The sequence below is a fragment of the Eleutherodactylus coqui genome, chromosome 1 (genome assembly GCF_035609145.1).
Source record: "Eleutherodactylus coqui strain aEleCoq1 chromosome 1, aEleCoq1.hap1, whole genome shotgun sequence".
NCBI lineage: Eukaryota > Metazoa > Chordata > Amphibia > Anura > Eleutherodactylidae > Eleutherodactylus > Eleutherodactylus coqui.
The window spans coordinates 54926818-54941953 of NC_089837.1; the positions used below are offsets into that span (position 1 = coordinate 54926818).

The 15136-nt window shown below is 43.6% G+C and overlaps 1 protein-coding gene across 2 annotated transcripts in view; it reads left to right on the forward strand.

The window, feature by feature from the left end:
* Positions 1-15136, forward strand: part of RUNX2 (RUNX family transcription factor 2) — a 155394-nt gene that overhangs the window by 64352 nt on the left and 75906 nt on the right. The window lies entirely within an intron of this gene.

A 15136-nucleotide genomic window follows, 5' to 3' on the forward strand; every position in this document is an offset into this window, starting at 1 on the left:
TTGGAGTGGTATGTTTTCCTCCTCTAAAATAAACTCGTTACAGTGTCTACTATATTCCCTCTATGCTATATTTATGTTTTTGCCAGATGAAAATATCAAGTCCTACTATTTATTTAAATAGTGCTCCTTTTCCCCTGTGGGCCTACAGTATACGCCTTAAAGGGGCACTATCACTTTAAATAAATATATATATTAATATGTATATATCTTTTCCCTTCCTGTAGTCTCTATGGGACGTGTCCCTGAGGTAGCTCCATGGTCATTATAAGGATAGATTTGCAAGTACTAGTCATCCGCACTGAAAAAAAAAGCTTCACATGTAAATACGCAAATGTATTTATTTTTTTGCAATCATGGTCACAGTTTTATTAAAGAAACATTTGTAGGGTTTTTGCAGTTTGGAAAACCTTTAATGATTTTCTGGAAACTTACTCCCATAATGATGTATAATCAGCGCCGGTCCCCCGCTGTACCTAACTATAAATAAACAAGTCTGTCAATGACATTTCACATCCAACAGTCAAACGAGCACATCATTAATTAACAATGCTAGAGACACGTGACCTCTGGACATAACGCCACGGTGGAACACACATCCCTGGCCGCGCCAATGTTTGCATACAGACACAGCGGGTTTTATTTCAGACTACACATTTTATTTTCATGTAAATATGTAACAAGACATCTTTAAAGGGTTAACCGCTGTAGAAAACCCACTTTTATATATCCTGTTAGGGAATTCTGAGTAAGGTCGAAGGCACACGGCCAGGATGGATTCCGCATGCAGGGTCCGGCAGCGGAATCAGACCCTATGCCGGCCGATGACCCCAGCATACCTCTCAGGATTCTTCATCTCTGTGCTGTGTATGTGCCACCAGTGCACATGCAAAGTGTAGAGAATGCCGCGCCGACGATTACGCAGATCCGCTGCAATTTTGAAATTGACATTTCGGAATCGCAGCAGGTCGGACAGCTTCCATTGACTGCAATAGAAGCTGTCTGTGCGAGTCCCGCACGAAAATAGAGCATGCAGCTATTCTTTCTCCGCAAGCGGAAATCGCAAGTGTTTTCCGCTCGTGTGCGTGGAAGAATCATTTTACATTGCATGCTATGGACGGATTCCGCAGCGAAAATCTGACTGTGCATTGGGCCTTAATGGTCCAGAGCTTTCGCCGCATTTTCTCTTCCATTTCCACGGGCGGCTATGGCATATCGTCGAAAAAATACACTACTGCGTGGAAGTACCTTGGTCTGCAGAAATCCTCTAAGCAATGCTTAAATAGGGGCACCTGTCTTCTTTTCCCAGCGTTGGACACAGCTAACCTCCTTCCCTTTCTTTCAGCTCCCATAGAAGCCTGTGGGAGCCTCCAGCGTATCAGCAAAGGATAGCACAAGATCTATTTTTTCGCGCAGTTTTTAATATCAATTGCCGTCTTCAGCTGTCGATGCCCTTTTATTCCCGGCTCAATATTTTTAAGCGGCTAAAAATCTGAATTGATACTTTGAAAGCCAATGCTTCAGATGGTCGCGGTTTTTAATGTGGCTAAATTAGCCGCGCATATACGGTTGTGTGAATAAGGCCTTACTGCCTAGTTTCCCCACAGACTTCTGGGGACATTTTCTGATCCGATCTTTTGTCAAAGGCACCTTCTATTAAATATAGACTGTCTAAAAGGTAGAATCCCTTTAAAGTTGTTTTACTACTTAAAGGGGTTGTCCAGCTGAAAACTATTGATGACCAATAGTAGATTAATGAGGCGTTCATTGTCTAGGATCCGCTGCTGATCAGCTGTTTGCCAGGTTATCATTCTGTTGCATTAAGCTGATTTCTGCAGGAAGCATACAGCTCTGTTCTAGATGTAGTGGCCAGGATTGGTATTGTAGCCAAAGTTTCCATTCATTTCAAAGGGAGCTTGGCCTGCAATACTAAGCCTTGCTGCTACAGTAGGAACGGAGCTGTCTGCTTCCTGTAGAATTAGGCTTTATTCACAAGAGCGTTTTATCACGGCAATTTTGCTGCGATAAAATGCTGGCTGAAAATCGCAACCATCTGTTCAGACGGGCAATTTTCCGGTGCGTAAATACAGCCGTCCAGAGAAGATAGCACCTACGGTGCGCATTCCGGCCGGCTATTTTTATGCCAGGCCAGAAAAATAGGTCTGGACCTGTCTTTGGCCAGAATATGGCAGCGGGTCCCATAGACTCCTATGGGAGTTGCCGTAATAGGGAGGTTGGAGAGAGTTTAGCAACGGAGCGGGAGATTAGCATACTAGCTCCCGCCCCCTCCTATTGCTGGCAGCCAGCAAGGGGCAGAGAGAGGGAGGGAAGGAGGAGGGAGTTTAGCAGAGCTAAGCTCTTGCTGTTGTTGCTGTCTTTTGGTTATTCCTTCTCCCCCCCAAAATGGAATAGTTGTATATTACCCAAAATGGTACCAATAAAGAGTATGATTTAACCCACAGACACAAAGGCCTCACACAGCATCATCCACCGATAAATAATGAAAAGATTGAATATAGTGGCCATAAATTTATTTTAAAGAAAAGCATCTATCTTATCTTATCTTTCTAATAGACCGCTATGGGAGCCCTGCTACGAGACTGATGGATTCGTCATGTTTCCGTCGGGTTACCATGTTTTTTCTTTCTTACAATAAAGAATAGCGCAGCACGCTACATTGTTCTGGAACACAAACCCAGCAGGATGGATTCTGGGACCAGCGTGAATGCAGCATGCCTAACATGGAATACTACAGCTTTGTATCCTTAGTTACTTTATGTTACTGTAACAACTTTGTAGCATTGTTTCTCTGTTGTTACAATACATCCATTCTCTACAGAGATCAGCCATTCAGTAAATTGTCAGCTGAGTCGCGGTTCGTATGTTCACACTACGTGAAACATTTCCTATTAATAAAAAAAAACAATTCTCGTCACGTGACCGCCGGGCCTCAGATCTGAATGAAATGCTTCAGTCTCCACTGGCAGCTCAGGGGTTACACAATCAGCTCTTTCATTTAATTTGTCCTTGTGTGTCCTTCCAATTTGTGAACATTTGCAGGAATGGAGTTTGCAAGAGAAGTTTTAAAATAGAAGCTCATTTGTGGGTTTTTCTCCTCGCACTGAATAAGCTGTGTGTGGCTAACTGCGGACAAGTCATGTTGTGTTAAAATCACAGCTTGCTTCACACTGTCCTTTTTTTAACCCTTAGGCCGGATTCACACAAACGTATTTGCGTAGTGTTTTGCACGCGCAATATGCAGTGAATACAACCCATTGATTTCAATGGGTTCGTCACATAAGGATACTTTGCACGTGCATTCATTCGTGCAAAAAAATATGCAGCATGCTCCATTTTCCTGCGTATTTGCGCACAAAAATAGCAGATAGTGAGCGAATTAACTTAAATGTCCATTTCAATGAATGGGAGCATGAATGTATGTTTTTTTTGTGCATGCAAAAAATACAGTTAAATACGCACATGTGCACAGAAAATATGCAACGCCCATTGTGCAAATGCACGCGTAAATGCACTTACACCCATGAGATACCAGTCTTATGGTAGGACAGGAGTACATGATAGAGGGTGAAAGAAACACCGACAGCTTATAGGTAGCGCAGAATCTTCTGAAATCAGCTGTGGATGGACAGCTGATTTTGAGTTATATTTTTCACCGATGGTGCGGATTTTGACTCTGTATTGGATGTGGAAATGCTGCGTAATTTCCCACAGAAATTTACCAGCATTTCTGCTATGTGTAAACTTACCCTTAAGGCCTTATTCACACTGGCAAGACAGCATCGCCGTAAGAAAACCGCTGTGATATCGCATCGCTGGCCTGTGCGATATCGCTCCGGTTTCTTGCAGTGAAAAAAATTTAAAGAAAAGGAAGCATCACATTAGAAGCGCTGTCCGTGGCTCCGCTGCAGATTCTTCCCGACACTGGTCATCTTCTTCTCTTCTGGCTGGGGATTGAAAAATCCCCGCCTCCTAAAAGCGCTGGCTGTGATTGGCTGACACTTAGCCAATCACAGCAGCACTCAATGAATGGCTATGATTGGTTCATCAAGTGCGGGCTGTGATTGGCTATCAGCCAATCATAGACAGTGCTTCCAAGAGGTGGGGATTTTTCAATCCCTGACCAGAAGATGATGAAGAGAAACAGTGTCGGGACCCGGGGAGAAACATGGGCTACATCACCGGACCTGCGAGGTTTGTGCGTAGGGTTGTTGCATGCTACAAAACATCACATGTGTGAAGTAACCCATAGGAAAGCATGGGCTTCACATACATGCGATTTGTAGCAACGCAACAAAATTGCGCGACTTTTTCGCCCGTGTGAAGGAGACCTGAGGAGTCCAGGGATGCGGTTTGCACACTAACCTGGCTCCCCATTCCCATGCTGTGACCTATAGAAGTCAGCACGGGAACAGTGCAGCAGATTCATCACTGCATGCTGTGTGCACGCCCATAGAGAACAATGCCTTGAGTTCCAAGTGTGACAATGTAGATCCCTGAAGCTTGGTAAATGTGCAGAGCACATGCCTGGACTCCTTGGGGCCAGTCCTATAAACGCCATGACTTAGTTTATGGTGCTTGTAGTTGATGACAGGTTCCCTTTAAAACAAGTTGTCCCAAAGTGCAGTGACCATTTAGGCTTTGCTGTGATGGGGAGCAATTAAGGATCTTTTGCACAGCCTGATCATTGGACAAGAACATTCCTAGGAGGAATATGTGTTTTTCTGAGCATCAGGCCATGTGAAAGTGCTGTTAATAACCCAACAAATAAGCAGATGCAAATGATGACATCTATCATACAGAAACAAAAATCATTGTCTGCAGCGCATCTCCCTGTATAAATGGTGGCTGAGCTGCTGACAGTGATGGAACTCTATGGGCAATGAATGATCCTAGGAACAAGTGTTCATCCCCCATAGAATCTTAATCAGCTAGTGTAAGGGTGAGGTAGATGAGCAGCGATCTCCTTGATCTATCTCGGAATCAGAACTGTATCCGTAAATGTAAAAAGACCCGGTGATGTTGCATCATATTGATATTCTATACAAGTGTGATTGAAGGCAACTACATCGACCATGATCATCAGTAGAGATGAGCGAGCACGCTCGGATAAAGCAGTTACTCGAGCAAGCATCGCTCTTCTCGAATAACTGCTTACTGGTCCGAGCAGGCTCCGGGGGGAGAGAGCGAGATCTCTCTTACTCCCCCCCGAGCCTGCTCGGACCAGTAAGCAGTTACTCGAGAAGAGCGATGCTCAGGCCCAACTGCTTTATCCGAGCGTGCTCGTTCATCTCTAATCATGAGCATTCACAATGTCACACGATCCTCAGAACTGAGAATCCTCAACCATCCACAGGTCCCCACTGATCCTGAAATCACGGTTTGTGATCCATTTCTGTAGTGTGGAGAATGGGCCGCTGATTGCACATGCATGGCAGCAGCTTTATTCTTCTCAGTGGCAAAAGCAGATGGCTGTTTCAGCCCCACTGAAATGAGTGGAGTGGTGCAGCTCTATTCATTTCAATAGGGCTGCCAAAAATAGACAAGCATAGCGCTCGCCTATCTGCCTGGACCATTGAGAAGAATGGAGCCGCTACAGCGCATGTGTGACCAGCAGCCCATTTACCACTACAATACAGAAATGGGTGAATGGATCAAGAACTGTGAAATAGGGGGAATATGGGTCCCCCTTTTTCGGGGTCCCACTGGAAAAAATGCCCAATCGCCGGAATACCCCTCAACGCTATCATCGAGATTGTTGCTCGTTTATCTTGCCTTTCCACAAGCCAGTCAGACACTATCGGGGGACGAATGCTTGTTCATACGATCGTTCACCTGGCATTGACTTCCATCGCTGTCACCAGCACATCCCCTGTTCAGACGGTGCTGTCAAGAACAATTGAATTTTCTAGCTGCGCAAAAGATGAAGTTGGCCGATGAAGAACTGTTTGCTCGTTCTTTGTTTGATCGCTAATGATTGCTCGTTCACAATCATTGGCTCGTGATAAAAGCATATAGTCATCACAGCAACAGCCGCACCTCGTAGATGATATTGGAAATTGGCCAAGATAAAGAGAAAGAACGTTGTGTGAGGGCATCACATGAGCAGTCCCAGAGCGTTGCCCACTGTAGGTGTAGCTGGGGTTACTTGATATGCATTGGATACAAAGGAAAGGATGGGATATAATGCAAGAATATAAGAAGGAATACAAACAAGGACATTTTATGTAAATGCCTTTAAAAAGTCCCTGAGTGCTCTGGAACAGTTAATTTCTGAGTAACTTCTGATCTCTTGGCACTGTATTAAACGCGTAGATACACGGGATTATCATCCCCTTATTTGCTGATGAGTCATCTGAGATTCAGACAGTGATGTGAAAGGTAGTGTCTAGTCTGACAATAAAACCATGGTGATGCTCCAAGGAGTCTTGGACAAGTTTTCTTTATCAACCAAAAGCAAAGAAAGAGGAAGTCGTGTATTGCAAATGGACTACACCATGGGAATAGGGGAAGAAGAAGCCACAGCTTGTCCCACTTCTTCACTTTTTCAGCACACAACAAAGATAGCAAACAAAGCAACACAGTTCTAGGCTAAAAGGAGATGGGTTTCTATAAACCATATGTTTATATACATACAGTATATGAGCTGACAGCTAATACATCTCTGCACCTACCATTCCCATAGAGTTGCTTGCACTTATGATGAGTTCTGGAAGCCCTTCTTCATATCCAAGTGGCCTTCAAATAATTGTTCTCTTGGTCTCCAAAAAGATGTTACTGCCCTTCCATACTACCTACCTACCCCTACTAGACATAAAATGAGGCATGGCATCGGTTGGACCCGATGATCCTGGAGGTCCCTTCCAACTCTACCATTCTATGACTATATTCTTGCCACTTGCTTACAGCCTTCTGTTCCTGTATGTACAGAGGAGCTTCTTGGAGAAACTGCACAGCACAGACATCAGAAATGGCCCTAAGCTTTGGAACAAGATGGTCTAGAATTTTTAAGATGCAAATGTCACATATGTGGCTGAAAAGAAGTCCTCGTGGCTGCTCTGTACAAGCTTTGAGTTGTATGGATCCATAATACAGACAGGTCCTACAGTATAATTATAAATAGGCATACAAAGATTAATACCAAATCCAGCAGAAAAAAAGCATTGCTCTGTCAGATCCCACATTCTAGAAATATTCTCATCCCTTCTAGGAGACAATATTTCTCTAATGCCAAGGGGAACCAACCAACAGCAGCATGCATAGTAATGTCTGTGTGTTCCCATGCAGGGTCAGTGTATGTGCCCTATCCATATAATTCTGTAGGCAACATATTACAGATTTATACAACATACATCCATTGGCTATGTGCATTAAAGCAACGTAAAATAAACATAAAAACACGGGGATATTCTACATAAAGACGTTTAGAATGTAACCTCGGAAAGACAGAGGACCAGTGTTTCAATCTATAGCTATGTAGAATTACAGTTTAGTACTGAATAATGCTTCCAAATTCCATCCACTCAGTTATATTACGGACGTGTATGGTTCAGATTTGTAGTATGGCGCCTATAGAATTCCATACTGTATCTCATGCATGTGGCTGTATTGTGAAGCTGTGCTGTATGCATCCATAATATGACATCTGCAGATATGTATGCGCCCCATTATATTTAAAGGGAACATGTCAGCATCTACAGATGTCATATTATGGATCCATACAATAAAGCTCCACAATACAGCCATATGTATGAGATACAGTATAGAAGTCTATAGACGCTATACTAAAGGTCTGTTCCACACAGATCCATAATATAACGGAGTGCATGGAAGTAGGTAGCATCGTATAGTACTAAACTGTTTTACACATAGCTATAGATTGAAGCTCTGGTCTTTCTAAGCGGACGCTATTAACTTCTTCCACTAGAATTTCCCCGTGTTTTTATGTTTACTTTACATTTTCAGTGTTTCCTTTGAGTTTTTCAGCGCTATAAACTACTCTAAGCTTTTGTTTTGTACGACTTCCTGACTATAGTTTATAAACACACAGCAATTCCAAAACAGAATGTAGACCTCCTCAATTAGGCTGTTAATTTAAAACATGCAAACAAGAATTAATTGTAATGAATTAGCATTCAGCATGTCTTCCACTCAAGTTCTGCTTGGTAGGATTCCATGGCTGCCTGATTTATATTCATATGTTTAATGGTGTTCTGCATGTTTTGTAAACATAGCTGAAAGGCATTGTCCCACCTTTTAGCTATCAACGACCAATCCCCTGCAAAGGTCATCAATAGTAGATTAGCATGGGTCTGCCATGTTGGACCCCCCAGAAATCAGCTGTTTCTCCGAACGAGTGTTTTTGTGGTCGGAACTATTTTGCGCCAGGAAGCAGATAGCTCTGTACATTGTGCAGTGGCCCAAGTTGATACTGAGTCCTATTGAAGTGAATAAAACTCAGCCTGCAATACCAACCTGGGCCACTGCACAATGTATGGAGCTGTCTGCTTCCTGCAGCAAAACAGCTTAGTGCACAAAGACCTGGGAGAACAGTCCTGGGCAATAGACCCTAGCCGAAATGTTTTTGATGACCTGAGGATAGGTCATCAACAGCTAGAAGTAGCTATATAAATGAAGATTTTTATTAGAAGTGGGACTACCCCTTTAAGTTATAGCTCTTGGGCTGCAATGCAAATTTCTTCCAAAACCTGTCCCCACCTCAGTGATCACGTGTCATAAAATTCCTACCACTAGGCTTTTCACCTGTTCTAGACTAGTCAGACTAGTTGATACCATAAAAGTACTAAAATTACCTTAAAAGTTCTACGAGAATAATGCAAACGGTTATTACCAGAAGCCTGATGCTTATTTCGAAATAACCGAGTTTCCCAGAATATATCAACCCAATTATTTATGGGTCTATGACTAATTAAGTACTTAAATATGTGGATGTAGAATGTGCAACTCTCCCTTAAAGCCAGATGTCAAGGGAAAGAAGGTTAAGGCATGTTGAATATTAACTTGTCCGATCCTTAGTTCCTGTGGCAGATAAGTGCTTATCCCATCAGAAATACATGTACGGGAGTTTACTTGTGTAGGGTAGAGGGTAGGTGTTGGCCTAACTAACATTCAGCTGACGGCTATCTAAAATATATGGACAGCTTTAAGGCCCATTTACACTGAAAGATGATCACCCAAAATTCACTCAAACGGCAGTTTGAGTGACAGTTTTGAGCAATTACTTTGCATAAACTCTTTAAGTAGCTAATTAGCTACTTAAGAGTTTATTAGCGTGTAAATGAAGGCTCCTGCAGATGACAGCAGGAGCGCTGTTATCTGCAAACAGCTGCTTTGTTCTCTGAGCTGTCAGTTGTATCCCACTGAAAGAATACTATCAGTGTCGCTGATAAGGCTCATTGCTGACTTTAGATGAGAGAGATCTAATATCAAGGGTCCACAACAAACACCTTCAGCAAAACAATCACTTACATGTATCTGATCTTGAATGACTCTGACTGTCAGCAGATTATATAGATAATTATGTGCATCAATTTATGGGAGAGACAGCCTCCCACAGACATAATCTGCCTATTGTAAATCAGCTTACTTCATGTCTGCAGTGAGGCCGTTTTTGCTTTGTCTCACCAAGAATTGTCAAAGCAAGACATATAGTTTTTTGAACATCACATATACCACAAATGTATGTATCACCATGACGTACTGTACGGTACAGGCACACAAAGGATTCCTGCAAAGTCAAGTAATTACTGAATTAATTACACTGTACTGTAAGTCTGCAGACGTTACCTCTTCAGGACCAATTATGCGTTAGCTAGAAACCTAGCAATAATTCAGTTTTGAGTGCGTCACACTAAGGCAGCAATACCCAACCAAATATTAAAGGTGGCAGGACACACTAGAAGAATGGTAGCTGAACCCGCCAATTCACCGGCACTTGCCGTCCATTCGGTGTGTATGGGGGTGTCCGGGCTTCTAACATTGGGGGAATGAAGGGTTGGCCGTGTTTTATTTCAAGATTTCTGATCCTTTTGTTCCCAAGAGAGATAAGTGATCACACGCTCCTCCATATACAGTCATTTTATGTGGTGTAGTTAGGATGGAACCAGGAGATAGGACAAGCAAGCTGCATTGCTTAAGTAATCCATCACAATCAAGCACTGCAGGAATAAAAAAGTACTTTATTAAGTTGCAAAGAGATTTCAGAAACATTTTTTATTATTAGTTGTAAAGTGGCCAACTCCTTTAACCCCTTCCCAATATTCACCGTACATGTATTGTATGAGTGGGGACAGACAGTATCTTCGGTGGGGGCCTACTGGGAATACAGTTGAGAACAGGCCCCAGCGAAAGAGGAGATAACTAAACTTGGCCATTTCTCCCCTCAGATGTGGCGGTCAATGCGGACCGTGGCATCTAAGTGGTCAGACAGAAAGAGAGGGGGCTCCTTCTGTCACCCAATTGTGTTCCCGTAGAATGTAAAAAAACGTTACCAAGACTTTTTAAAGTAAAAGAAAAACTTTTTTCATTTTTTATTTTAAAAATATAAATACTAAAATAAATATAATCGGTATTACCAACTTCAAAAAACTCCAAACACATACAATAGAGCATTTATTCCACATTGTGAATGTCATATAAAAAATCCACAATGCTAGGAATTGCTATTTTTGGTCAAGTCTCCTCTAAATTAAATGGAAAACTGGGGGCAGATTACTAAAAAAACAAGAAAAGCAGAAAGAGACACACCTTCGTGGTGGATATAAAAAAATATTTAAATAAACATTCTGGTCCTTAAGGGGGTTTTCCAAAAACCCTTGGCAGTGCAGCGGATACCTGGAATATATATATATGAAAAGAACAACTTGCCTACCGCTGTGTGCTGTTCCCCCGCTGCTTTGGTCTTCTGTTTAGGTCAGCTTCAGCAGTGATGTGAGTGGCAATGGGAGGCAGGCAGGGACATCATCAGTGAAGTCCCATAAACCTGCCTCGGGGCTTCTACATTAGACACCCATGTAACAGGTGTACAGGATGTCACCAGGCACTACGATGAAGATGTTACTTTTATATAGTCTTGGCCACGGGGGGCCCAAAACTATATAAGTAATTATTCGGAAAACCCCTTTAACGCCTTCAGTAGCAGGTTTATTATTACCATGTCAGGGCAGCAGGCCCCTGAGATTTTTCTGAGGTAATTCGAAGTGGCACAATAACTGTGTGTCCTGGCCAGCATTTCAGCACTAGAGCTGTCCATGGAAATCTTCCAGGGTTTAACTGCATGGTCAGTGCAGCAAGTCCCAGAGATTTTCCGGGCGTGCCACTAAAGGGGTTAAAGGAATTCCAGGCTTTGAAAAATTCTTACCTGTTAGAAGGGTCCATGACAATAAGCTGATCCCAAAGTGACCTCCTGCTCGGATCCTCATCGATCAGCTGAAACCTGACAGAAAGCGTTCAGTTTCCCTACAGTGCCCCCACAGGGGAAATTAAAAATTGCACAGTCATTGATATCAATGGCTTGTCTGTGTAATGCAGGACAGGAGAGGTCCTTCAGAGAGAGAAAGAGACACCAAGTTGCTCTTCACTTTGACTAAGGCCTCATGTCCACGTCCGTTTCTGTAAAACGCTGCAGGAACCCTTGGGTCCCCCTCACACAGGCGCTTTTTTTGAGCAGTGCATGTTCTATTTTTGAGCGTTTAGCGCTCCTCATCAGTGATGAAGAATGCTAAAAGCCAGCCTCGCCTGCAGCATTGCTGCGGCCGAAAGCGAAAGTAAAACGCGTCACAGCAACGCTTGATCCTGAACAAAGGACAACCTTTTTTAACTCAGGAGTTTCTTAATAGGGCATTTGAAGCTGGGTTTCTTTAACTACACACACCCCCTTTAACGTCCTCGCTATGGAAAATGGTAATGGTGGGAGTGGGGGTCCCATTCCACGTTTTGCTGTTGGGCCCCGTGGTTTCTTATTACACACCTGAATGAGTAGGACTGGCTTACCCATAGATATAGACATTTGATTACATTTGTGGCCATAGAAAACCACAATGCCATGGCCTACAAGATATATTTAGGGACGGAAATTGTGCAAGCCATGAACGTGATGAGTTGTCCAATCTGACATGGAACATTCTTCAGAAAAGACGCCGGTGAGGTTTACGGGGTCTCCGTCTTGTTTTGTTTACCTGTTTTTAAGTTCTCTTTATCCACGGAAATAATGAAATGAGGAATGTACAGATAATTGGACTTTTCTGGGTTCAATTTGTTTAATGTGCTGGCAGGGAGATCAGACATGATAGAGGAATGTAGGATTTGCAGTCGCAGCAGCGCTCACTGCTCTTTCCTTTTTATCATTTTGAGGTGACTTGTTTCTTCAGAGAGAAAACATCCAAGAGGGGATTAAGGTCTAATGCAAAATACAATAGCAGACATTAAGGAAGACAAGGAATATGCGGCATGGACAACATGTGCCATGGCTCGGGGCTACTTCTGTACACTCCACTTGTTTATAGGGACAGAATTTAACCCTTTCCAATCCAATTTGTATCCTGGTTTTCCTAGGGGGCTTACTCTTTTTCTACTGTTACACAACGGCGCTATATGCTGGCTAAAGCCAGTACTGCATGAGGTGACACGTTGGATAGGCTCCGACAGCAGAGAGGCTGGCAATATACAGTAAGAGAACCCCGCCGGACGTCTTCCAACATCGAAGCTGTACAGCCTTAAAGGGGTTGTCCCGCGAAAGCAAGTGGGGTTATACACTTCTGTATGGCCATATTAATGCACTTTGTAATATACATCGTGCATTAATTATGAGCCATACAGAAGTTATTCACTTACCTGTTCCGTTGCTAGCGTCCTCGTCTCCATGGTGTCGTCTAATCTTCAGCGTCTAATCGCCCGATTAGACGCGCTTGCGCTGTCCGGTCTTCTCCCTTCTGAATGGGGCTCCTCGTAGCTCCGCCCCGTCACGTGTGCCGATTCCAGCCAATCAGGAGGCTGGAATCGGCAATGGACCGCACAGAAGACCTGCGGTCCACCGAGGGTGAAGATCCCGGCGGCCATCTTCACAAGGTAAGTAAGAAGTCGCCGCAGCGCGGGGATTCGGGTAAGTACTATCCGTTTTTTTTTTTTTATCCCTGCATCGGGTTTGTCTCGCAGCGAACGGGGGGGGGCTATTGAAAAGAAAAAAAAAACGTTTCAGCGCGGGACAACCCCTTTAAATTATAATGTCTTTAGAGGTCAGACAGTGGATTGAAGAGGGTTAAAGAGCAACTCCAATATTGCATGAAAGTTCCCCAAGCCTGTTCACAAGCGTACTTTTAGCGCATTAGAGGCGTGCAAAGAAAGCTCTTCTATTAGAACCAATGCTTTGCTATAGAAGCATTCAGATGAAAGAATTTTAGACGCGTTAAATCCTTGCACCTAACAAAGATAGTACATGCGACTGCAATGCTCGCATCTAAGGTCCGTGGTGCGTGAAAAGACAGGACCGGGCATGAGCAGGAGTTTCCATAGACTCCTATGGGAGCTGGGTAACACGCACCTCTGATCGTGTGAACGGGCAATTTCACAGCTAATTAAAATCGCTGGAAATCACCAGTTCACGTGATCTTTAGTGCAATATAGCCGCGATCTAGTAAGGATATTACACTTCATTTCCTTTCGGGCTGTATAGGGATGAATGAAGACAACCATTTTTCTGGCCCAAATAATGTGTTCAGAGTAGCTGTAATGGCACCCGTAGTGCAGACTTCAGAGCTCCTATAAAGTGCAGGGGGCGCTCAAGAGCACAGGTGAGAGATCCTGACTGAGTAAAACTAAGTATTTGCTGCCATGATGGGAGCAACATGTTTACTTTTCTTGTAGTGTGGCACTCTACAATGTTTATTACATAAAAGTTAAATCAGGTTTTTATTACTATTTTGTTCTTCAGAATTTGTGATGGTTTTTTTTCTTTTATGTCAATGTCCATAAAAAAAGAATTCCTGAAATATTGCACTTTTGCACACTGGCTACTAAAGTATACATAGTAGGCTGACATTTCCTGTTTTCCGCTTAATTTTTAGTTTTGCCGTGTAGACTGGATTATCAGAGTCATCTCATTATTGTTAGAAGTGGAGGAATTCAATGACAGATGACTTTACTGAATTCTGAGCTCTCTCACAGTACTGGCTGTCAAATGTACTGCTGGAGGTCTAGATAAGGCATAATAGCAGAATAATACATGCAAATAAGGCTTGTGGCAAGTTGGGGTCACTCGCCTATAGGATCGCCACTAGAGATGAGCGAACATACTCGTTTCGAGTAATTACTCGATCAAGTACCGCTATTTTCGAGTACTCCAGTACTCGGGTGAAAAGATTCGGGGGGCGCCGGGGGGAGGCGTGGCGGCGCGGGGAGTAGCAGCGGGGAACAGGGGGGAGCCCTCTCTCTCCCTCTCCCCCCCACTCCCCGCTGCAACCCCCCACTCACCCACGGCGCCCCCCGAATTTTTTCGCCCGAGTACGGAAGTACTCGAAAATCGCAGTATTCGGGTGAAAAAGGGGCGTTGCCGAGTAGGTTCGCTCATCTCTAATCGCCACCCTTTCCATCCACAATGGGCACCACACGTACATAACAGAATTGGAGACTTGGATTCTCTTTAAATCTGGCACCTGCCAGCATTTATTCTACATACAGCAAAGTCATGTACAGCATACCACAGAATTTCTTTTCCATAACCCACCAGGGTATGAGTCTAGAGGCGTCCTCCCTGTCATACTCGGGGCCCTTACTGGTCCCCACCAGACCTCTGACTAGCAGCACTTTCAGTTCTGCAAGGCTGTCTGTTTTCCTTCCCTTCAGATCCAGGAATGCCTGTCTAAATCCCCCTACAGGCCATTCTGTGTACTGCACTCCTGCAGGCTCTATGTAAAGTTCCATGATCACTTACTGGAAACTCTGTTAGTCAGATGACTCTTTTCCCATTCAATAGCGCATACAGTACACACACCCTGCTGCACTGTCTAGACAGACAATACAGGAAGGATGTGCCTCCAACATGGCCGCCCCAGGCAAGTTTTTAAGAAGTAAATATCTACATTTAAGAAAAACAGCAAGCACATAT